The sequence below is a fragment of the Pseudophryne corroboree genome, chromosome 6 (genome assembly GCF_028390025.1).
Source record: "Pseudophryne corroboree isolate aPseCor3 chromosome 6, aPseCor3.hap2, whole genome shotgun sequence".
NCBI lineage: Eukaryota > Metazoa > Chordata > Amphibia > Anura > Myobatrachidae > Pseudophryne > Pseudophryne corroboree.
Window position 1 is genome coordinate 765,149,172 of NC_086449.1, and position 26,137 is coordinate 765,175,308.

Consider the following 26,137-nt stretch of genomic DNA (forward strand, 5'->3'; position numbering starts at 1 on the left):
TTCTATGCACACAAAAAATGGCCACCGACCGTGAACCCCCAGCACGTGGCAGCGCTCGGATATGTAGTGAGATACAATATGGCATACATTTCACAGTTCAGGGGGCAATGCTGAAGGAGCGTCACAATCCCCTAGCTCAATTACATTGGGATAAGCGAGGTCTATGCACATTACGGTATACCGAGCTGGATCGCTTAGCAACCTGACAACATGGCCGCCGACCGTGAACTCCCAGCACGTGGCAGCGCTCGGATATGTAGTGAGAGATGGTATACATTTTAAAATACACCGGGATAAGTTGTACAGGCCATGGAGCAATGCACAGGGACATTCATCATTTACGTACAGTATATAAATAATTGTAAACCGTAAATGAAAGAATTACCGGTCAAATACTGTATGACGAAACTGTGTCAATGAGCTGGAACAGTATGGCCTGTGAAGAAGTTTTCGAAGGCAGAAACGGAGAGCAAATTATCAGGAGATTTCTGAAAGGTCGGAGAAGATCCACACAGCAAGTCTGCCTACGAGGAAACAGATTTGCAAAGTGGGTAGCGTAAAGCCTAACAACAATGCTGCTTACTGTATATTAAATACTGTAGGCCTAGAAATGTGCATCTCAATATAGTAGTTAAAAACACAGGGGCCTATGTGGATAAGCGAGTTCTATGCACACTAAAAATGGCCACCGACCGTGAACCCCCAGCACGTGGCAGCGCTCGGATATGTAGTGAGATACAGTATGGCATACATTTCACAGTTCAGGGGGCAATGCTGAAGGAGCGTCACAATCCCCTAGCTCAATTACATTGGGATAAGCGAGGTCTACTGTATGCACATTACGGTATACCGAGCTGGATCGCTTAGCAACCTGACAAAATGGCCGCCGACCGTGAACTCCCAGCACGTGGCAGCGCTCGGATATGTAGTGAGATACAATATGGCATACATTTCACAGTTCAGGGGGCAATGCTGAAGGAGCGTCACAATCCCCTAGCTCAATTACATTGGGATAAGCGAGGTCTATGCACATTACGGTATACCGAGCTGGATCGCTTAGCAACCTGACAACATGGCCGCCGACCGTGAACTCCCAGCACGTGGCAGCGCTCGGATATGTAGTGAGATACAATATGGCATACATTTCACAGTTCAGGGGGCAATGCTGAAGGAGCGTCACAATCCCCTAGCTCAATTACATTGGGATAAGCGAGGTCTATGCACATTACGGTATACCGAGCTGGATCGCTTAGCAACCTGACAACATGGCCGCCGACCGTGAACTCCCAGCACGTGGCAGCGCTCGGATATGTAGTGAGAGATGGTATACATTTTAAAATACACCGGGATAAGTTGTACAGGCCATGGAGCAATGCACAGGGACATTCATCATTTACGTACAGTATATAAATAATTGTAAACCGTAAATGAAAGAATTACCGGTCAAATACTGTATGACGAAACTGTGTCAATGAGCTGGAACAGTATGGCCTGTGAAGAAGTTTTCGAAGGCAGAAACGGAGAGCAAATTATCAGGAGATTTCTGAAAGGTCGGAGAAGATCCACACAGCAAGTCTGCCTACGAGGAAACAGATTTGCAAAGTGGGTAGCGGGCGGTGACTGAGACGCTCTTTTATTCACATTCAAAAGTACCTGTACAGTATGCTCTGTGATTGGTGTAAGGATGAATGCGCCTATATTGGCACCAATCACAGCGGTAAGAATTCCTTTTGTGTGAATGTGAATAAAAGAGCGTCTCAGTCACCGCCCCGCTACCCACTTTGCAAAGCTGTTTCCTCGTAGGCAGACTTGCTGTGTGGATCTTCTCCGACCTTTCAGAAATCTCCTGATAATTTGCTCTCCGTTTCTGCCTTCGATAACTTCTTCACAGGCCATACTGTTCCAGCTCATTGACACAGTTTCGTCATACAGTATTTGACCGGTAATTCTTTCATTTACGGTTTACAATTATTTATATACTGTACGTAAATGATGAATGTCCCTGTGCATTGCTCCATGGCCTGTACAACTTATCCCGGTGTATTTTAAAATGTATACCATCTCTCACTACATATCCGAGCGCTGCCACGTGCTGGGAGTTCACGGTCGGCGGCCATGTTGTCAGGTTGCTAAGCGATCCAGCTCGGTATACCGTAATGTGCATAGACCTCGCTTATCCCAATGTAATTGAGCTAGGGGATTGTGACGCTCCTTCAGCATTGCCCCCTGAACTGTGAAATGTCTGCCATATTGTATCTCACTACATATCCGAGCGCTGCCACGTGCTGGGAGTTCACGGTCGGCGGCCATTTTGTCAGGTTGCTAAGCGATCCAGCTCGGTATACCGTAATGTGCATACAGTAGACCTCGCTTATCCCAATGTAATTGAGCTAGGGGATTGTGACGCTCCTTCAGCATTGCCCCCTGAACTGTGAAATGTATGCCATACTGTATCTCACTACATATCCGAGCGCTGCCACGTGCTGGGAGTTCACGGTCGGCGGCCATTTTGTCAGGTTGCTAAGCGATCCAGCTCGGTATACCGTAATGTGCATACAGTAGACCTCGCTTATCCCAATGTAATTGAGCTAGGGGATTGTGACGCTCCTTCAGCATTGCCCCCTGAACTGTGAAATGTATGCCATACTGTATCTCACTACATATCCGAGCGCTGCCACGTGCTGGGGGTTCACGGTCGGTGGCCATTTTTTGTGTGCATAGAACTCGCTTATCCACATAGGCCCCTGTGTTTTTAACTACTATATTGAGATGCACATTTCTAGGCCTACAGTATTTAATATACAGTAAGCAGCATTGTTGTTAGGCAATAATTGAAGAATTTACATACAGTACTGACATGTACTGTATGTAATGCTTGTACATCATGTCAGTCGACCCTTATGCTGTACACTACTGTAAGTCTCACAGGGCCCATGCACTTCCAAGGAGGGTTAGTTACTGTACTGTATCTGTTTCATACAGGAAACTAATTGCAGTCCATAACACTGAAGTTGTATTTTCAGTACTGTACAGTATACAATACTTAAATTTGAACATCAGGTACTGGATAGTAAACATGTACAGTATTAACTTCTATCATAAAACTCTTATGCATTTTCAGATGTGTAAATTTTAGACTACAGTATTCACAAATGTTTTCTCTCCATACAGGAATTATAGTTGGACAACATGCCAGTAACTATCAACAAAACGATGAGCAAGATAATCGCCAACATGAAAAAAGAAAATAAAACCATCAAAGAGATCCATGCATGGCTCAAGGAAAGTGGCATTATAGTCACTTTAGAAACGGTGCGCTATCATGCATTCGAGAGAACAACGCCCAGATTTGTATTTCCTACAAAATGCACATGGTACGTACTGTACACTACTGTAATGTTTAAATGACTTGCTTTATACCATAAACAATTTTTTTGAAATAAAATAAAAACTTCATCAATTGTAACTGTGATTGTGCTGTTCATGAATTCATATTTTTCATACTGTATTGTACTGTAGGAGAGTGCAACAAATTGTGGAGGAACTAACTCGTGAGGATGATGAGCGTACTGCTCTGCAAATAAAACGAATTCTCCATTCCAAGTATGACCTGGACATATCGGCCACCAGCATCAGAAGGATGCGACGGAAAATGGGATGGACCTTTGGCGCAACAAGGTAAAATACTGAAAGCAGTATAAACCATACAGTAAATGCACTGTTAATAATCCCTTGATACGTGATATAATAATGCCATAAATCATTATACAGAGTGTGTACTTTATACTATATACAGTATGTGTGTGTGTATATACTGTATATACAGTATTCTATCCCAAAAGAGATACCTACTGTATAGGCACTCAGAGACAGCAATGAAGCATTGCCGGCTTATTGTGATGATTACATACTGTATACTGTGTGTGTGTGTTTGTGTGTATGTACAGTATGTATATATATATTACTCTGTATGTAACTTAATGTACTGTATGTACAGTTTAATGTATACAGTAGGTATATAATACAGTATACTGCACATACAGTCTACTGTATATACAGTAATCTGTAAATCTGTAATTTCATAACTGTATCTGATTTCATTATTTTTGGCTCTTCACAGGATATCTCCAATGATAAGAGATGTGAATAAAGAAAAGAGAGTGGAACAGGCACGGCGATGGATTGAGAGTGGTGAAACATTTGATGATGTCATTTTCACAGATGAATCGTCTGTTGCCCTTGAGCGGTTCTCCAGAATGTCATTCAGGAAACGTAACCATATCTCTTTAAAACCACGCCCAAAGCATCCATTGAAAATCCATGTATGGGGAGGCATATCACGATTAGGAGCTGGTCCCCTATTATTTTTCGAAGGTACAGTACAGTACTATACTTTATTCTGTGCCTGTGTTCTGTAAAAATACATGTTGTACTGTAGAGTACGTGTAACTGCACAATAAAAGGAGTTGCTTATTAATGAACAACATTTTTTGATTTCTGTAGGAATCATGGATAAGAAATATTTCCAAGAAACAATAGTAGAGAAATGTATGGTGCCATTTGTGAATAAATATTACCCAACTCACCATAGGATATTCCAAGACAATGATCCTAAACACTCCGCCTCAGCCAAATTTATGGAAGAGAAAGGTATGAATTGGGAACGCACACCACCAGAGTGAGTATTCTTTCAACAGTGTACAAGTAAAATTTTGGATAGCACTCTAGTACTGTAAAAAAAATTTTTGTTTAATAAACAGTACAATATTGTATGTTTAATTTTCTCTATTTACTGTAATGTACTGTAATTAATTTTTTCTATACGCTTTTTTTTTTTTTTTATTAGATCACCAGACATGAACCCAATCGAATTAGTGTGGGCTCAATTGAAGAGGTACGTTAGGAGTGTTGCAAAGCCAACAACAAAACAGCAACTGGTGGATGGGATAAAGAAATTTTGGCTAGAAGTACTCACACCTGAACATTGTAATAATTATATAAATCACCTGTATAAAGTATTACCTGTTGTAGTTGAAAGAAATGGTCAAGCCACAAATATGTAGTTCTGTATTTTCTGTTTAAAATTTTAAATTGGTGCATTATTAAAAAAAATGATAAAATTGCCTTTGTCTGATTATTGCATAAACTAATGTAGAATATTATACAGTAGTAATGTTATTGATGTGTACTGTATGAACAGTTATTTTCAGTTTTATAAGTCCTGAATAAGAGTACTGTACATTTTGATCAGTGCAGTACATGGAATCGGATGTTGTAATACTTTATTTTTACATTAATATTGATGTTTTTCCAATAAATATTCAATTTTACAGTATGGTACGGTACAGTACATGAGGGTACCTGTACAGTATGATACGTCATTATGGGGGAGAAATACTGTATCCACTAAATGTACAGTAAAATGTTTTTTTCTTATTACAAACACACAAATGCATCTCAGATGGAAATATGCTATACACAGCAGACAGCTTATGGTGACAGAACTTCCCTACTGTATCCCCACCCATAGTCGTGGTATATTTTAGATTGCCTAATGAGACACTCCTGCAGCATTGCCAATGATTCATGTAAAACCTGTGTGCAAACAGTATCTGTATTGAATGCAAAGTACAGTAAGAGTACAGTATACAGTATTATCAGAGCCAAACCTGACCAACATGATGCCCTAGGCTAGATTTTGGCTGATGCCCTCTTGCACAGATGCTACGTAGTTCCGCCTCTAACCCTGCACCCCTTTCCCAGCACCATCACCCATTTTGGCGCTCCTACCCCCTATAATCTAAATAAGAACAATGTGCACATTTAGTGCCAGCCCAAAACAGTGTACAGTATGTTCTTGCTGGGAAGGGGCATGGTAACACAATAATACCCGAAGATGAAATGACACAACACAGTACTGCAACTTTATTCACATTATATCATGCAGTGGTGTCTCTTATTCTCATGACATCATATCATAGTACCACATTACTCCTAACAGTAATGCCCCTTATTCACATTACACCCCACCACATTCATCTTTATTTACATTAGACCACAGGTTCTCAAACTCAGTCCTCAGGACCCCACACAGTGCAGGTTTTGCAGGTCTCACAGAATCACAAGTGAAAAAATTAGCTCCACCTACTGTATGGACCTTCTAAAATGTGTCAGTTAGTAATGAATACATCTGTGCACTTGCTGGTTTACCTGCAAAACATGCACTGTGTGGGGTCCTGAGGACCAAGTTTGAGAACCACTGCATTAGACCATGCAGTAGTGCCCTTTCCTTATGTTACACCAGAAAATATTGTAGTACACCTTATACACATACAGTACAGTAATGCCACACATTAGTAATGCATTTCATATTTAAATTTTCTGATTTAATTTCATAGAGCCGCAGTCACTCACAGAATATAGGCATGTACTGTAGCATCTCATTTTATTCTGCAGAAGCTGATTATTCCCGTTTGGCTAGTTTGCCGCCTCTGTACAGTATATCACAATAGAAAAAAGTTATAGTGTCAGTGAAAAAAGCACCTCATGACAGATACTGTACACAAGCTCATGTCTAAATACTGTATACTGTAAGCAGTGACATTAAGGGGTACAGTACTGTATATGCAATTGCAGTCGAATTCCGGAAGGAATACGGAAAAAATGGACACGGGATCCCCCATCTTTTTAGAACCAGCACCGGGCTCTGCGCCTGGTCCTGGTGCAAAAAATAAGGGGGACAAAAAAAGCGTAGGGGTTCCCCATATTTTTTGAATCAGCACTGGGCTCCACTAGCTGGACAGATAATGCACAGCCGGGGGAGACTTTTATACAGGTCCCTGCGGCCATGGAATTAAATACCCAACTAGTCACACCTGGCCGGAGTACCCTGGAGGAGTGGGGGCCCCTTAAATCAAGGGGACCCCCCTCCAGCCACTCGATTATCTCTATCACCCCTGTGTATTGTAGCTAGGGGATTGTGACGCTCCTTCAGCATTGCCCCGTAGCCTGCAAAATCTGTGCTGTTATTTGCTCCATAGCTGAGTGCCTCCTAGGAGCTACTGTAGGAGTCACAGGCGGTAGCCATTTCAATTGAGTCTGCCCTGCTATAGAATTGTACAGGTATGTGTACATTACCGTACGGTGCATAGAACCTTTACAGTAGAAACTCTCCTGCAGCTTTGGCCTGCTTTACTGTATGTACTGTAAAACTTGTGTTTTGTCAGTTTGCTATGCGACCGAGCCCGGTGTAACGTACTGTACAGTACTGTAATGTGCATAGACCTCGCTTACAGTATCTCTGTGTATTTTGGCTAGGGGATTGTGACGCTCCTTCAGCATCGCCCCGTAGCCTGCACAGCTTATGCCATTTCTCATTCCATACCCAACTGCTGCCTGCCACGAGGTGGGGGTTCAGGAGGTGGGGGTTCATGGGTAGTGGTCGTTTTGACAGTGTGCTATGCGATTGAGTCCGGTGTACCGTAATACTGTATGCAATCCTACAGTAGCTTATCCCTCCCTGTGTATTTTGGCTAGGGGATTGTGACGCTCCTTCAGCATTGCCCCATAACCTGCACAAGGGTTCAGGGGCGGCGGCCATTTTGCCAGTGTGCTACAGTATGTCATCGAGTCCGGTGTACCATAATATGCATACTGTGTATTTTAGCTAGGGGATTGTGACGCTCATTCAGCATTGCCCCATAGTCTGTACAATCTGGACTATTACTTGCTCCGTAGCCTAGGGCCTCTGTGGGGCAAGGAGTCATAGGTGGTAGCCATTTCTATTCAGTCTGCCCAGCTACAGAATTGTATGTGTACTGTGTACGGAGCATAGTACCTTAACCTGCATAGAACCTGCAGATTATGGTACACCGGACTCGATCGCATAGAACCGCTCATGCAGCTACTGTATGCCCTGGTTTGCAGTATGTGAATAAAAAAAATAATAAAGTGTCTGAAAAAAACTACAGTAACATGCATTCGTACAGTACTTAAGGAATCGAACCCTGGACTCTGAGTATAGGAAGCGAAACACTTCACCACTTCGCCGCAGACAAATGTATAAATCCGTTGGTTTTGATTATGCTGTAATGGCTACGGGATTAGGACGATAACACTGTAGAAAATTCCTAATCTTGAGAGGCAATAGTGAACTTGTAACACACATCCATTTGCGACAGTGTACACTACTGGTTTTACAGTACTGTGTTTTGTCTGCGGGACTTGCACGCTCACATACAGTATTCATAAAGTATTGTAGATGGATCATATACTGTATGCTGTACTACTGTATTTGCGTCGGTGTCGTACTGTATATACTGTACAGTACTGTATTAAATAATGCAGCGTAATGAGTACAGTATTTGCTGTATGCAGCGTAATGAGACGCCTTAGTAAAGTAGTCCTTATTATGTATGTCAGTATTGTATTTTACGGGAGACCACACGCATGCGCAGTGGTGATTGTAAAAAGCGACATCTGGTGGCTGATCGCAGGTATTACACGTAAAGGTAACGCCAAACGTCAAATGTCTGTCTCCGTGCGATTAGATAGCCTCTCTGTGGCTAGGCGCGCCTCGCTACGCCACAGTACGCTGCGTATGGTCGAACGGGACAACCGCCGCGGCCACTCAAGATAAAGGTGGCTACATCTGTACCTGTCACTTTAATACATATTGGTAGTAGAGATGAGCGGGTTCGGTTTCTTTGAATCCGAACCCGCACGAACTTCACTTTTTTTTTCACGGGTCCGAGCGACTCGGATCTTCCCGCCTTGCTCGGTTAACCCGAGCGCGCCCGAACGTCATCATGACGCTGTCGGATTCTCGCGAGACTCGGATTCTATATAAGGAGCCGCGCGTCGCCGCCATTTTCACACGTGCATTGAGATTGATAGGGAGAGGACGTGGCTGGCGTCCTCTCCATTAGAATAGATTAGAAGAGAGAGAGAGAGAGATTGTGCAGACAGAGTTTACCACAGTGACCAGTGCAGTTGTTGTTAAGTTAACTTTTATTTAATATATCCGTTCTCTGCTATATCCGTTCTCTGCCTGAAAAAAACGATACACAGCAGTCACACAGTGTGACTCAGTCTGTGTGCACTCAGCTCAGCCCAGTGTGCTGCACATCAATGTATAAAAGCTTATAATAATTGTGGGGGAGACTGGGGAGCACTGCAGGTTGTTATAGCAGGAGCCAGGAGTACATAATATTATATTAATTTAAAATTAAACAGTGCACACTTTTGCTGCAGGAGTGCCACTGCCAGTGTGACTAGTGGTGACCAGTGCCTGACCACCAGTATAGTAGTATATTGTTGTATACTATCTCTTTATCAACCAGTCTATATTAGCAGCAGACACAGTACAGTGCGGTAGTTCACGGCTGTGGCTACCTCTGTGTCGGCAGTCGGCACTCGGCAGGCAGTCCGTCCATCCATAATTGTATAATTATATACCACCTAACCGTGGTATTTTTTTTTCTTTCTTTATACCGTCGTCATAGTCATACTAGTTGTTACGAGTATACTACTATCTCTTTATCAACCAGTGTACAGTGCGGTAGTTCACGGCTGTGGCTACCTCTGTGTCGGCAGTCGGCAGGCAGTCCGTCCATCCATAATTGTATTATTATAATATATACCACCTAACCGTGGTTTTTTTTTCATTCTTTATACCGTCATAGTGTCATACTAGTTGTTACGAGTATACTACTATCTCTTTATCAACCAGTGTACAGTGCGGTAGTTCACGGCTGTGGCTACCTCTGTGTCGGCAGTCGGCAGGCAGTCCGTCCATCCATAATTGTATTATAATATATACCACCTAACCGTGGTTTTTTTTTCATTCTTTATACCGTCATAGTGTCATACTAGTTGTTACGAGTATACTACTATCTCTTTATCAACCAGTGTACAGTGCGGTAGTTCACGGCTGTGGCTACCTCTGTGTCGGCAGTCGGCAGGCAGTCCGTCCATCCATAATTGTATTATAATATATACCACCTAACCGTGGTTTTTTTTTCATTCTTTATACCGTCATAGTCAGTCATACTAGTTGTTACGAGTATACTACTATCTCTTTATCAACCAGTGTACAGTGCGGTAGTTCACGGCTGTGGCTACCTCTGTGTCGGCACTCGGCAGGCAGTCCGTCCATCCATAATTGTATTATAATATATACCACCTAACCGTGGTTTTTTTTTCATTCTTTATACCGTCATAGTGTCATACTAGTTGTTACGAGTATACTACTATCTCTTTATCAACCAGTGTACAGTGCGGTAGTTCACGGCTGTGGCTACCTCTGTGTCGGCAGTCGGCAGGCAGTCCGTCCATCCATAATTGTATTATAATATATACCACCTAACCGTGGGTTTTTTTTCATTCTTTATACCGTCATAGTGTCATACTAGTTGTTACGAGTATACTACTATCTCTTTATCAACCAGTGTACAGTGCGGTAGTTCACGGCTGTGGCTACCTCTGTGTCGGCAGTCGGCAGGCAGTCCGTCCATCCATAATTGTATTATAATATATACCACCTAACCGTGGTTTTTTTTTCATTCTTTATACCGTCATAGTCAGTCATACTAGTTGTTACGAGTATACTACTATCTCTTTATCAACCAGTGTACAGTGCGGTAGTTCACGGCTGTGGCTACCTCTGTGTCGGAACTCGGCAGGCAGTCCGTCCATCCATAATTGTATTACAATATATACCACCTAACCGTGGTTTTTTTTTCATTCTTTATACCGTCATAGTCAGTCATACTAGTTGTTACGAGTATACTACTATCTCTTTATCAACCAGTGTACAGTGCGGTAGTTCACGGCTGTGGCTACCTCTGTGTCGGAACTCGGCAGGCAGTCCGTCCATCCATAATTGTATTACAATATATACCACCTAACCGTGGTTTTTTTTTCATTCTTTATACCGTCATAGTCAGTCATACTAGTTGTTACGAGTATACTACTATCTCTTTATCAACCAGTGTACAGTGCGGTAGTTCACGGCTGTGGCTACCTCTGTGTCGGAACTCGGCAGGCAGTCCGTCCATCCATAATTGTATTATTATAATATATACCACCTAACCGTGGTTTTTTTTTCATTCTTTATACCGTCATAGTGTCATACTAGTTGTTACGAGTATACTACTATCTCTTTATCAACCAGTGTACAGTGCGGTAGTTCACGGCTGTGGCTACCTCTGTGTCGGCACTCGGCAGGCAGTCCGTCCATCCATAATTGTATTACAATATATACCACCTAACCGTGGTTTTTTTATACCACCTAACCGTGGCAGTCCGTCCATAATTGTATACTAGTATCCAATCCATCCATCTCCATTGTTTACCTGAGGTGCCTTTTAGTTCTGCCTATAAAATATGGAGAACAAAAAAGTTGAGGTTCCAAAATTAGGGAAAGATCAAGATCCACTTCCACCTCGTGCTGAAGCTGCTGCCACTAGTCATGGCCGAGACGATGAAATGCCAGCAACGTCGTCTGCCAAGGCCGATGCCCAATGTCATAGTACAGAGCATGTCAAATCCAAAACACCAAATATCAGAAAAAAAAGGACTCCAAAACCTAAAATAAAATTGTCGGAGGAGAAGCGTAAACTTGCCAATATGCCATTTACCACACGGAGTGGCAAGGAACGGCTGAGGCCCTGGCCTATGTTCATGGCTAGTGGTTCAGCTTCACATGAGGATGGAAGCACTCAGCCTCTCGCTAGAAAACTGAAAAGACTCAAGCTGGCAAAAGCACCGCAAAGAACTGTGCGTTCTTTGAAATCCCAAATCCACAAGGAGAGTCCAATTGTGTCGTTTGCGATGCCTGACCTTCCCAACACTGGACGTGAAGAGCATGCGCCTTCCACTATTTGCATGCCCCCTGCAAGTGCTGGAAGGAGCACCCGCAGTCCAGTTCCTGATAGTCAGATTGAAGATGTCAGTGTTGAAGTACACCAGGATGAGGAGGATATGGGTGTTGCTGGCGCTGGGGAGGAAATTGACCAGAAGGATTCTGATGGTGAGGTGGTTTGTTTAAGTCAGGCACCCGGGGAGACACCTGTTGTCCGTGGGAGGAATATGGCCGTTGACATGCCAGGTGAAAATACCAAAAAAATCAGCTCTTCGGTGTGGAGGTATTTCACCAGAAATGCGGACAACAGGTGTCAAGCCGTGTGTTCCCTTTGTCAAGCTGTAATAAGTAGGGGTAAGGACGTTAACCACCTCGGAACATCCTCCCTTATACGTCACCTGCAGCGCATTCATAATAAGTCAGTGACAAGTTCAAAAACTTTGGGTGACAGCGGAAGCAGTCCACTGACCAGTAAATCCCTTCCTCTTGTAACCAAGCTCACGCAAACCACCCCACCAACTCCCTCAGTGTCAATTTCCTCCTTCCCCAGGAATGCCAATAGTCCTGCAGGCCATGTCACTGGCAAGTCTGACGAGTCCTCTCCTGCCTGGGATTCCTCCGATGCATCCTTGCGTGTAACGCCTACTGCTGCTGGCGCTGCTGTTGTTGCCGCTGGGAGTCGATGGTCATCCCAGAGGGGAAGTCGTAAGCCCACTTGTACTACTTCCAGTAAGCAATTGACTGTTCAACAGTCCTTTGCGAGGAAGATGAAATATCACAGCAGTCATCCTACTGCAAAGCGGATAACTGAGTCCTTGACAACTATGTTGGTGTTAGACGTGCGTCCGGTATCCGCCGTTAGTTCACAGGGAACTAGACAATTTATTGAGGCAGTGTGCCCCCGTTACCAAATACCATCTAGGTTCCACTTCTCTAGGCAGGCGATACCGAGAATGTACACGGACGTCAGAAAAAGACTCACCAGTGTCCTAAAAAATGCAGTTGTACCCAATGTCCACTTAACCACGGACATGTGGACAAGTGGAGCAGGGCAGGGTCAGGACTATATGACTGTGACAGCCCACTGGGTAGATGTATGGACTCCCGCCGCAAGAACAGCAGCGGCGGCACCAGTAGCAGCATCTCGCAAACGCCAACTCTTTCCTAGGCAGGCTACGCTTTGTATCACCGCTTTCCAGAATACGCACACAGCTGAAAACCTCTTACGGCAACTGAGGAAGATCATCGCGGAATGGCTTACCCCAATTGGACTCTCCTGTGGATTTGTGGCATCGGACAACGCCAGCAATATTGTGTGTGCATTAAATATGGGCAAATTCCAGCACGTCCCATGTTTTGCACATACCTTGAATTTGGTGGTGCAGAATTTTTTTAAAAACGACAGGGGTGTGCAAGAGATGCTGTCGGTGGCCAGAAGAATTGCGGGACACTTTCGGCGTACAGGCACCACGTACAGAAGACTGGAGCACCACCAAAAACTACTGAACCTGCCCTGCCATCATCTGAAGCAAGAAGTGGTAACGAGGTGGAATTCAACCCTCTATATGCTTCAGAGGTTGGAGGAGCAGCAAAAGGCCATTCAAGCCTATACAATTGAGCACGATATAGGAGATGGAATGCACCTGTCTCAAGTGCAGTGGAGAATGATTTCAACGTTGTGCAAGGTTCTGATGCCCTTTGAACTTGCCACACGTGAAGTCAGTTCAGACACTGCCAGCCTGAGTCAGGTCATTCCCCTCATCAGGCTTTTGCAGAAGAAGCTGGAGGCATTGAAGAAGGAGCTAACACGGAGCGATTCCGCTAGGCATGTGGGACTTGTGGATGCAGCCCTTAATTCGCTTAACAAGGATTCACGGGTGGTCAATCTGTTGAAATCAGAGCACTACATTTTGGCCACCGTGCTCGATCCTAGATTTAAAGCCTACCTTGGATCTCTCTTTCCGGCAGACACAGGTCTGCTGGGGTTGAAAGACCTGCTGGTGACAAAATTGTCAAGTCAAGCGGAACGCGACCTGTCAACATCTCCTCCTTCACATTCTCCCGCAACTGGGGGTGCGAGGAAAAGGCTCAGAATTCCGAGCCCACCCGCTGGCGGTGATGCAGGGCAGTCTGGAGCGACTGCTGATGCTGACATCTGGTCCGGACTGAAGGACCTGACAACGATTATGGACATGTCGTCTACTGTCACTGCATATGATTCTCTCAACATTGATAGAATGGTGGAGGATTATATGAGTGACCGCATCCAAGTAGGCACGTCACACAGTCCGTACTTATACTGGCAGGAAAAAGAGGCAATTTGGAGGCCCTTGCACAAACTGGCTTTATTCTACCTAAGTTGCCCTCCCACAAGTGTGTACTCCGAAAGAGTGTTTAGTGCCGCCGCTCACCTTGTCAGCAATCGGCGTACGAGGTTACATCCAGAAAATGTGGAGAAGATGATGTTCATTAAAATGAATTATAATCAATTCCTCCGCGGAGACATTGACCAGCAGCAATTGCCTCCACAAAGTACACAGGGAGCTGAGATGGTGGATTCCAGTGGGGACGAATTGATAATCTGTGAGGAGGGGGATGTACACGGTGATATATCGGAGGGTGAAGATGAGGTGGACATCTTGCCTCTGTAGAGCCAGTTTGTGCAAGGAGAGATTAATTGCTTCTTTTTTGGGGGGGGTCCAAACCAACCCGTCATATCAGTCACAGTCGTGTGGCAGACCCTGTCACTGAAATGATGGGTTGGTTAAAGTGTGCATGTCCTGTTTTGTTTATACAACATAAGGGTGGGTGGGAGGGCCCAAGGATAATTCCATCTTGCACCTCTTTTTTCTTTTCTTTTTCTTTGCATCATGTGCTGATTGGGGAGGGTTTTTTGGAAGGGACATCCTGCGTGACACTGCAGTGCCACTCCTAGATGGGCCCGGTGTTTGTGTCGGCCACTAGGGTCGCTAATCTTACTCACACAGCTACCTCATTGCGCCTCTTTTTTTCTTTGCGTCATGTGCTGTTTGGGGAGGGTTTTTTGGAAGGGACATCCTGCGTGACACTGCAGTGCCACTCCTAGATGTGCCCGGTGTTTGTGTCGGCCACTAGGGTCGCTAATCTTACTCACACAGTCAGCTACCTCATTGCGCCTCTTTTTTTCTTTGCGTCATGTGCTGTTTGGGGAGGGTTTTTTGGAAGGGCCATCCTGCGTGACACTGCAGTGCCACTCCTAGATGGGCCCGGTGTTTGTGTCGGCCACTAGGGTCGCTAATCTTACTCACACAGCTACCTCATTGCGCTTCTTTTTTTCTTTGCGTCATGTGCTGTTTGGGGAGGGTTTTTTGGAAGGGACATCCTGCGTGACACTGCAGTGCCACTCCTAGATGGGCCCGGTGTTTGTGTCGGCCACTAGGGTCGCTTATCTTACTCACACAGCGACCTCGGTGCAAATTTTAGGACTAAAAATAATATTGTGAGGTGTGAGGTATTCAGAATAGACTGAAAATGAGTGTAAATTATGGTTTTTGAGGTTAATAATACTTTGGGATCAAAATGACCCCCAAATTCTATGATTTAAGCTGTTTTTTAGTGTTTTTGGAAAAAAACACCCGAATCCAAAACACACCCGAATCCGACAAAAATAATTCGGTGAGGTTTTGCCAAAACGCGTTCGAACCCAAAACACGGCCGCGGAACCGAACCCAAAACCAAAACACAAAACCCGAAAAATTTCAGGCGCTCATCTCTAATTGGTAGTGGTCTGTGCAGTGTTAAGGTGGAGGTCTGGTTCATCAGTCAGGACGCCAGAAATAGAATTGTGTCTACTAATAAAGAACATTTTTATACATAAAATATTGACACGTTGGACTCGTGGGAGCACCACCAACATCTTTAAAGGGCATTCGTTTTATATTGTAAATTTTATCTTTCATATTTCAGGTTGTTGTTACTACAATTCTCACTTAATCCCAAAAAATTCTTGTGTGGGATCCAACAATATTCCTTTAACATTGTACTTGAGTAACTGCAATTTCTGTGGAAAGAAAGTGTCTATGGTATACTGTTAGATGCTTTTCACTGCGATACAACTAAGAAACAAAATTTAAAGAAAGTTTGACTTCCCTGCCAACACCAGAGCAGCTCAGTTGCATCGAGCATCTTGCATCACATGGTGCAAAGATGCTAGGCACAAGAGGAACATCTGCATATATGGAATTTTCTTATTGTCAGTCTTCTAATGGAGTATAAAATATACATATATAAACTAATTTTCTTTTAGACTTCTGGTATCTTATTGTATAAATGTAGATTTTTAATGCATCTTTAAAATTACATACAGACACACTAAAGCATACTAAACATTCATCATAGTATGGATAGCAATTCAAAAATGTTAATATATTATTTTTCTAAGTTGTAAACATGAGTGCTATACTGAGGGCAACCGTATCTTATTAATGATGTGTTGCATATAATTTAAAATAATAGTGATTTACCTGTGTTATGCTGAACAATACTAAATCCTAAAAAAAACAAAAAAGAATTTATAGGAGAGCTGAAAAAATTTAATTCAATTACTTAATAGTAGTTTTATTTAAATACATTCATAAGACAAAATAAAAATACTTTAAAATTGTGCAATTTGATTCAAGCCCATGTCCATATCTCCTTATAAAGCCATCTCAAAAGGCTATACATGTACCAGTCCAACTGACTGTTTGTAACAGACTTGTGTCTCAGTGCTCCAATGGACACCAAATCCCTTTATGAAACAGTTTTTTACAGTCTCTGTGGTACCACTTAAATTTGTATCCAAGCACGGGGGAGAGCGCCGTGGCTGCCTAAATAACCACAGCGGTGTGCTACGACCCCTAGTTTTTGCAGCCGTAATATGGAGAGCTTGTTACTCACGGCTGTCACGGTTGTTCACGGCTGTCACGGCTTTAGCTTCTCTTGCAAGGGGAGCGGACCTCCTTAGCCAGGCACCGCTTCAGCTGTGTCCCCAATCAGAACAGCTCGTCGGCCTGCCGTGCAGTCACAAGGAAGATGGTTGGACTATGGGCAGTAGAATCCCAGCAAAAATGCCCTCCTTATGCGTTTCTTCACCGTTAGGGCAAGCGGTTTCGTCAGAGGAATAGTGTGATTGAATTGTCAACTCCTTTTAAAGCAGATCCAGCCAATCATTCTACTGATTACATTAATTGCACTCAGATGTTTAGCAATGTTCACATAGCTAATATAATACATAAGCTTGAATATTTAAACAAACGAACAAAAAACAATCATTCATAATAATTTCTGATGGTTAGTGTTAGGTTCTTTGGTGGTAACATGTTTTAAACTTATAACAATAGTGTTTAATGTTTAAAATATATCAAAAGTAAAGTTTAAAATTTATTTCAGACTGACCAGGAGACTATAACATACATAAAACCCTCTACACTCACGTGCAGCATCAATAGCTTAGAGGGTTTGTAAAGTGCATACAATGCATAGAGTCCCGGGTTCAAATCCCTCCAGGAACTATTATTCATGTGCAATTTAGTACTTAGACTCTACTTCATATGTTTTAAATATTAAGCACAAACTTTAAAGGTATATATACACTTTAAAAATATATAAACACATGCATTTCTTCAGAGCAATCTCTAACATATAGAACTAATCACAGCAATTATAATATATTAAGTATTTCACTAGAGACCTAATATCTAAACACACGACTATGTGAGACAATTAGCTTTTAAGGTGCCGTATCTAGACCGATCACAGATCCCTTTTACCAATTAAACTGTACAATAAACAATCTCATATGTAATCTTAGGTATCCGCTTTTATATTGAAACAATTATAGGATTAAATATATCAAAATTCTAATGACCATAAATTACAGAGATATGTTGGACAGATTTCTTCATCAATTTTTCATTAATGTTTAAACGTCCAAATGTCAATAGATCATCCATTTCTCTTATTCTTAACTAAACCAATAAGAAGAACAAGGGCAAAAGGATAAATGGTTGGAAAATCGATAAGGATATATAGTAATAATAGTAATAATATTAATATAACAATGGAGAGGGTGGGGTAAAGGAGAGGTAAGGAGATGGGGTCAATACGGACCTAACAACCTCCAATGTTGTTCAATTCAATATTCTCATTGAGACCCTCTGAAATGAGAGTACCCAATGAGAATATCCAGAAGGCCTCTCTAGTGCATAATCGATTAAATCTGTCCCCACCTCTTGGGGTGGTAGCTATCGATTCAATCCCCTGAACAGTTAACACTTCAACGTTCCCAGCATGATGGTATACTACATGTCTCGAGAGGCTGTGTTTAAGATTCCTCTTTATTACATTCCTCCTATGCTCAAGGAACCTCGTGTTCAGACTACTAGTGGTCCTACCCACGTATTGTTTACCCCACTTACAGCTCACTAAATATATAACATAGGATTGTTGACAATTAATAACAGTCTCTATATCGAATGTGTGTCCCAAATTAGAAGATTTAAAGCTCATACTCCTATTCAGTATAAACTGGCAGGTCAGGCAGTTTTTTCTTCCACATTTAAAACAAACCCTCAGGGTTGTTAACCAATTATTAGTTGTTAAGGTGCCGCTATTCTGTCCCTGAAAAAAACTTGGAGAGATAACGTTCTTTATATTTTTAGCCTTACGAAAAACCACTTTTACAGAGTCCCCCAGAGATGGTTTTAAAGTTGTATCTAATTTAAGGATTTCAACGTTTTTATTTAGTATGTTCTTGATTTCATTCGAGCATACATTGTATTTGGTTATGAAGGGACATATTATTTTATCATCTATAATGCTAACCTTCTGTGTCTCCTCACTCTTGGATTTATGTAAGAGTGATAATATATCTCTTGACGCAGCTTTCTCAAATGACTCCTCTAATAATCTTAAGGGATACCCCTGGTCCAAAAATGCTTCAGTAAGAATACCAGCATGTTTATTAAACTCACTTGCCTCTGTACAATTTCTCTTCATCCTTAAATATTGTCCAACTGGAATGTTGTCTTTCCACTTTTGGTGGTGACAGCTATTGTAATTCAGATAGCTGTTAGAATCTACTTCTTTCCTAAATGTACCAGTTGTAATATTACCTTCCCTGACAGAGAGAGCAACATCAAGATAGTTCATGTGTGTAGAGTGACAAGAGTGTGTAAACTTAAGACCAAACGTGTTAGAATTAATAAAGGAAATAAAGGAAGAAATAGTAGAGGCCCCATCCCAAATAATAAAAAGATCATCTATGTACCGACCATACAGCACCAAGTTCGCCCTATATGGCCCCCCCAGATGTATTCTTCTTCGAAGTGGCCCATTTATAAATTAGCAAAACTAGGGGCAAACTGGGTGCCCATGGCGGTACCGTGCACTTAAAGGAAAAACTGTGAATTAAACAAAAAACAGTTCTGTCTCTTATGAATGTATTTAAATAAAACTACTATTAAGTAATTGAATGACATTTTTTCAGCGCTCCTATAAATTCTTTTTTGTAATTCTGTTTTGTAGTGGGTGGAACAGCACCGACAGTAGGAGCTGCAGAGATTTGTTATTTATTGAAGTGGTATATGTGTATAGATTTTTGGTGGATTAATAAGCGCTGTGTTTTTATTTTTATTAATACTAAATCCTCTCTGTTAGATGAATCATCTGTGTCAAAATTATTTTATCGACCTTTCAAATTATAGAAATAACTGTCAAATTCCAACACTGTTATTGTGAACTCCAACTTATTTGAAATCATCCATGATGTTTTCATGTATTGAGATTATTTAATAAGCTTTCATGATAAGTTTCAGGTACAGTATATTTAAAATAAGAAGGGAAACTAACACTTATCAAGGCTACAATTTAATGTGTTTACCTGTGTAACACTACTGGATGGCAAATTTTCATTGATCACTTCCTCTCTGACAGCAACATCATCTGTGTCAATGAGGCTGTCCGTAGGGATACTCTGCACTGGCTTCAGCTAGGCAATTTCATTCTCCTTTGAGTCGAGGGTCACACATACATCATAGGAGAATGGGAAAGGTAAGCTCCAATCACTAATCAGAGGGACATCCCAGGGTAAACTGGGGATATACATTTCTACAAGTAGTTGCAAAAGATGTTGCAATATTTGAATTTCTGCATTTGAAAACTGCTGTAACCATCACTGTGACAATGAATAAAAGGGAAATCACAGCTATAGCTACTACCAGGTAGAATGTTACATTAGATGAAGTATCTGGATTACTGGATTGGCGTCTTATCTCTGGCACAACTTGTTGAACATTTTCTGCTACAACCAAGGTCAAAGTGACTGTAAATGATAAGGATGGTACTCCATTATCCTTCACCAGAACTACAATTTGTTGCCTTTATGAAGTTGTGTCTTGTAGGTCACATCCTAAAATTATTTCATCAATGTGTTGCCCAATTGTAAATAATTAAGTATTAGGAACTTGTAGTAAGTGATAAGAGAGCCAGGCATTGTGTCCAGAGTCAGCATCCACTGCAAGCACTTTGGTCACTAGATAACCTTTCTCAGCATAGTGAGGAATAAACTCAAACAATGCTGATCCCTCAGTGTCTGCTGATGGGTAGAGAATCTTTGGAGCATTGTCATTCTTATCAATGATACATATCCTCACTGTGACATTACTGCTTAGAGGAGGAGATCCGCTGTCTTTCACCATCACTTGGAGCTGAAATTCCCGCAGCTGTTCATAGTCAAATGATCTCTGAGTATAACCCAGTCATTGAGTTTACTCAAACATATGAAGCCAATGGTATTTCCTCAATCTATGTGTTGAGCAGTGAATACATTATTTGAGAATTCTCATTAAAATCAAAATCTGATGCCTGAGCTCCATATATTGAGGCAACTGGTAAGTTATTTTCAATTATATAACCAATGTTATTTTCCTGGTGAAACACTGGAGGATTGTAATTCACGTCTGATATCACTACATTAACAGATCTATTGGTTGACAGAGATCCATCGTCTTCTGCCATAATTCTCATAACGTATTTAGATATTTCTTCTATATCCAGTGGAGCTGCAGTTACCAGTTTATAGTAATTTAAAGAAGTAAATATTAAATCAAAAGGCACCTTATTTAAAATGTGGTAAGTCACCATTGGTTTCTGAGTCCTGGTCATGGACATTATTAGAGCAATAAGTGTACGAGGTACTGAATCCTCTGGAACAGAAGTAGCTACTGATTTAATAATTATATCTGGTTCATTGTCATTAACATCTATAACCTGTATTAATATTCAGCAGTAGTAACTAAACCACCATCATCTATGGCTTCTACAGTAATTTCATAATTTTTTGTGGCCTCAAAGTCCAATGTTCCACTTTGAGGATTGAGACTGAAGGTCTGACGTGCATTTTTGGGGATGTGATTAAAGGAGTATGTTATGTGTGCATTGGAACCTGCATCATCATCAGAGGCATTTAGATGCAGAACTAGAAAATCATTTGGTACATCTTCATGTAAGCTAATTTGGTAAGCATGTTGACGGAAGACAGGAAAATTGTTATTTGCATCCTGCACTATAAATTTAATTAAAGCAATTGCGGTCTTGATGAGCACACCTCCATGAGCAGCAGTTAAAATTAAACAATAGGAGCTTTGCTTTTCATGATCAAGAGTCCTTTCCAAAACAAGTTCTGGATGTTTGAGTCCATCTCTGCTCATTTTTTCTTCCAGTATAAACGGCTGGCCAGAGATAAGCACTGTATGTAGCTTTGCACAGAATAGGAACTTAAATCTGGGTCTTGGGCATCTCCCAGAAGAAACCGTGTTCCGTAAGCAGCAGATTCACTGGTGAATTGTCTTTTATGTCTTGAACCCGTGTGGTTAGGTGGAACACGTCTACAGGGTTTTCTAACTGTATGTCAATGTTTAGAAAACAACTTGGTTCAATCCCACATAATGCTTCCTTCTTTATCCTATCAATGACATATACATTGCCATTTTCTAAACTGATATTGAAATATTGTTTTTTACTGTGAGAAACTACTTGCATTCTCCGAAATAACAAGGTTGCGCTGCCCAGGCCCAAATCATCAACAAACTTCCCTATTACAAAGCCCTGCTTTACTTCTTCATGTATTGAGTAAAGAAGCTGGTCAGCCATAGCCTTAAATTGGAAAGACAGAAAAAAAAGAATACTTGCCAAGGCATGGTGCCTTTTATATTATCTCCCTTGATTATTCCTGTGGTCAGTTCCTTAGATATTCATAGGATCTCTCCTGTTAGATTTTGGGAGGTTTTGTTTGAACAGCAGTGACTCCACATATTCAGGTTTCAAAATCTATCTGCAGTGCTGTGCGAATAACATTTGTATGTCAGTTATTCAGCAACTCTGGGCTGTATTCAATAGCTGTCGGGTCCTTTCCAACGGAAAAGACCCGACAGCACTCTATTCAATCCTGGGCCAAACCCACCAGATTTGGCCCAGTCCCAACAGTGTCAATACGACTTTTTTATAAGTCGGATTGACACTGTTGGAAACGGGGCTAAAACTTGTCGGGTTTGGCTGTGCTTCTGACAGTACATGCGGCTTGGTGGCCTAAGCCGCCAATCCGCTCCTATTCTGACAGTCTTCCGACTTGTCGTAAAAAAAGCTGCCGGTAATGAATAAGTCGGAACCCCTTCCGACCGCAATCAGTCGGAAGCTGCCGTCTTTCCAACAAGATGGCAGCTTCCGACTCTTATTGAATACACCCCTCTGCCTTGTGTCACTAAGGCCAACAGCGACACACAGTGTTTGTCAGTGGAACTGCAATAGAATTTTTGGAGGCATAAAACATATTTGAATTATATTTCTGAATTAAACATTACGTTTATTTGTATACTGAAATATATAAAATATATTATAGAATAGAGGTCTGTTAGGGAAACATTTTTTGGGCTTGTTGCCCTTCATCTGCTTGAAATATAGCTACGTTTTTCAGATCCATTTACTGAGGAACAATACAGAAATTAAACATTTCAAAAGTGTATTTATTATACTACCAGCTATTTCTATAGCACACACATATTCTGCCTTGCTATACAGAGAATATTTGGCCAGTCACATTTGGCCATGCCCCAGCAGAGCTTACAATTTATATTCCCTAGCCATATACACACACATACACACTAGAGTTAATTATTGTCAGAAGCCAATTAGCCTTTCAGTATATTTTATTTGGATTATGGGAGGAAACCGGAAAAGCCAGAGGAAAACCATACAAGCCCATGAGTATTTACAAACTCCACACAGTTTGGGCTGTGGTAGGAATTGTACTCAAAACCTCAGTGATGTCAGGCAGTACTGCTAACCATAACACCAACCATTCTGTAAATCCACACACTAACTGTAATTTTTTTTTCTTTCAGAAATAACCGATTCATTTGAAATACATTATTTTTAAAGATGTCATTATCCAAAAGAAACCATACCTCCAAACTTTTTAATGTAGAGAACCGGGACCCTGATGTGGTGTAGGCGCATGTGTCCTGAGAAGGGGACGTGGCCTCTGACAAGAGAGGCGTGGTCTATGCCGAGTGGGTGTGGTCTCATGACGAGGACCCATTATACAGCATTTTGGGAGCGTGCCCAGCGCTCCCCCGAGCAGCTGGGCAGCCCCCTGCTCACCTCGTAGCACTGAATAGATACCGTGTGTGCGCAAAGGATCAAAGGATCCCCCAAATACTCCCCCCCACCCATGGGACACTGTGGCCCACGGGTGGGACAGCGGGACAGAGTCCAAATAGCAGGACCGGCCCGCTGGCATCAGGACAGTTGGGTATGTGAAAGGTAAACATCTGGCATTGTTATGAGTCACAAAGTTACAGACAGTGAGGGATGGAGGAGGCTTCATAGCTAACTAATGGCAGATTCAAGCTTGTTGTTCCCTAATTGTTTCCATTATCAACCCTTAGTTGTATTGTACAGCAGAGCTACCATAAGGTTCTAGTAATTATACAGTATTAGCTATTGTAGGAGCAACTTTAAGAATATAAAATAACAAATAAATAGTTAATCAAAGCACCAAAGTTTGTAATTAAGATTTTCATCACATGTCCCAGAACTTGCAATAGAAGGATATAGTATATGAATTTCTACTTTGCAAATCCAATCAGGTAAGATTTCTCATATTATAATGCAAGCAGACCTTTCACAATAAATACAAAATAGTTACAATTTATAAGCATAACTATAACAAAGCCTATCCAAAATAAAGTTAATCTCACCCTTGATATCCCCAAATAAGGACCAGAATTATATTTCACTAAACTAAATATTATGCCTTTATGTAACTATAAGAAGCTGCAGATTGATTGATTGATTGATTGATTGATTGAATAATCAATATGGAGATCAAATTAGAGATACCTGTGTCGTAAGCAACACACAGATTGCTATAGCTAAATGAAAAATAGGGAGACTAAAATGATGGTTCAGTTGATCATCTCTACTGTACAGAAATGTAGAACACAGGACACACTTTTTTTTCCATAAGTGTACAAATATGGTGTTTGGAATGTGTGACCGGCAGATGAGATGCCGGCGGTCACAATACTTACACCGCATCCCGATCTTTAAAATCCCGTCAGCATCGAGGTAAGTATGCTATCCCCTGTCCCCTACTTCCTAACCCTCCCTTCCCACAGCTTAATAATGGCCATACACCTGAACGACTCGCATTAGATGCGAGCCATCCCATGACCCCCACCAGCTCTCTGGCGTGCAATAGATTGTGCGTGCTTTTGCACTATACGATCTATCGTACCTCCGCAACTGCCCGCTGCCGGGATCGACTAATCATATGTGCAGCACATATGATCAGTTGATTCGACATGCGACCTGCGGGGCCACGCATCGCATCGTATGCGCACCCAAAACATGCACAATGTGCAGGCGATGGGTAAAATAACACGTTGATATTGTGTATTCATACATGATATCAACGTACTGTATGGGCAGCTTAACCCTAACTTCCCCCTTAGTGCTTAACCCTAACGCACCCGTGCTCGCTTCGGCAGCACATATACTAAAATTGGAACGATACAGAGAAGATTAGCATGGCCCCTGCGCAAGGATGACACACAAATTCATGAAGCGTTCCATATTTTTACTCACTAATTTACACGTTGTTCAGGTCGGACTGTATCACTGCTCCTCCTCATTGCTCCTGCTCGCCGGACATGATTAGAATTGTATTGACATCTTAACACTTTTTTGGCTGTTTAGGTTTCACTGTTATCGGCATTATCCCCTAACTATGATTGAGGCCTGCCTAATTTGTGTTTACTATGCCATACTTATCAAGGCTTATCAAGCCCATTGTGTTTTGTTGATATACTCATATACTGCTTATCATTCTTCTAATGATGTTGAAATTACTTGTTCTGTTTTGCATTTGTTATCCGTTATTTTTCCCCTGTCTGTCTGTTTGTCTTTTTCCTCTTGTTCCTTCCCTCTCCCCCCCTCCCTTTCTCTCTTTAATTGACAGGTTGAGTCGGGATGTTCCTTTCTGGTCCCTGTTTAGCCCCCCCATCACGTAAATGTCAGTACGAATAGGTACGTGGAATGTGGGAGGAATCAATTCCCCAGCTAAAAGACGTAAGATACTTACTTATATCTCTAAGTTGAAATTAGACATTGTTTGCCTTCAGGAAACACATTTAACTCACCCGTAATCACTGAAGCTGCAGATATTGGGTTGGAAATTATTAGCAGCTGCTCTATTTAATTCCAAATCACGTGGAGTAGTCATTTTAGTCAGAAATTCCTTACCCATCTCTATCTCTACTTCAGTGATTGACCCTGAAGGTAGTTATTTGATTGCAGATATTTTACTTAATAATTCCCCGTATGTCTTATGTACGATTTATGCTCCGAATGTTTATAGGAAATCCTTTTTTACCAACTTACTTGCCAAATTGTTACCATATAGCTCTAACCCTCTCATTTTATTAGGGGATTTTAATCTTATCTCCTCTCCTATACTTGACAAATCCACATCACAAAAATCACCCTCCTTCCTCCCAAAATTAGGGGTCCCAGACCTTTCTGAACAACTCTGTTTAGTTGATGTTTGGCGTGAACTGCATCCGACCGAAAAGGATTATACATGCCTGTCGGCGGCACATCAAACTCTATCTCGCATTGACTATATATTATTAGCTACCTCCTTATTTCCCAAAATACATGATGCTTCCATTGAACCTATAAGTTTGTCGGACCATG

The 26,137-nt window shown here is 41.8% G+C and overlaps 1 protein-coding gene and 1 non-coding gene across 4 annotated transcripts in view; one reads left to right on the forward strand and one right to left on the reverse strand.

Moving 5' to 3' along the window:
- Positions 1–26,137, reverse strand: part of LOC134933410 (protocadherin gamma-C5-like) — a 688,451-nt gene that overhangs the window by 634,275 nt on the left and 28,039 nt on the right. The window lies entirely within an intron of this gene.
- LOC134938794 (U6 spliceosomal RNA) lies at positions 24,915–25,021 on the forward strand. The gene has a single exon (XR_010181260.1). It is a non-coding gene; the product is annotated as a U6 spliceosomal RNA (small nuclear RNA).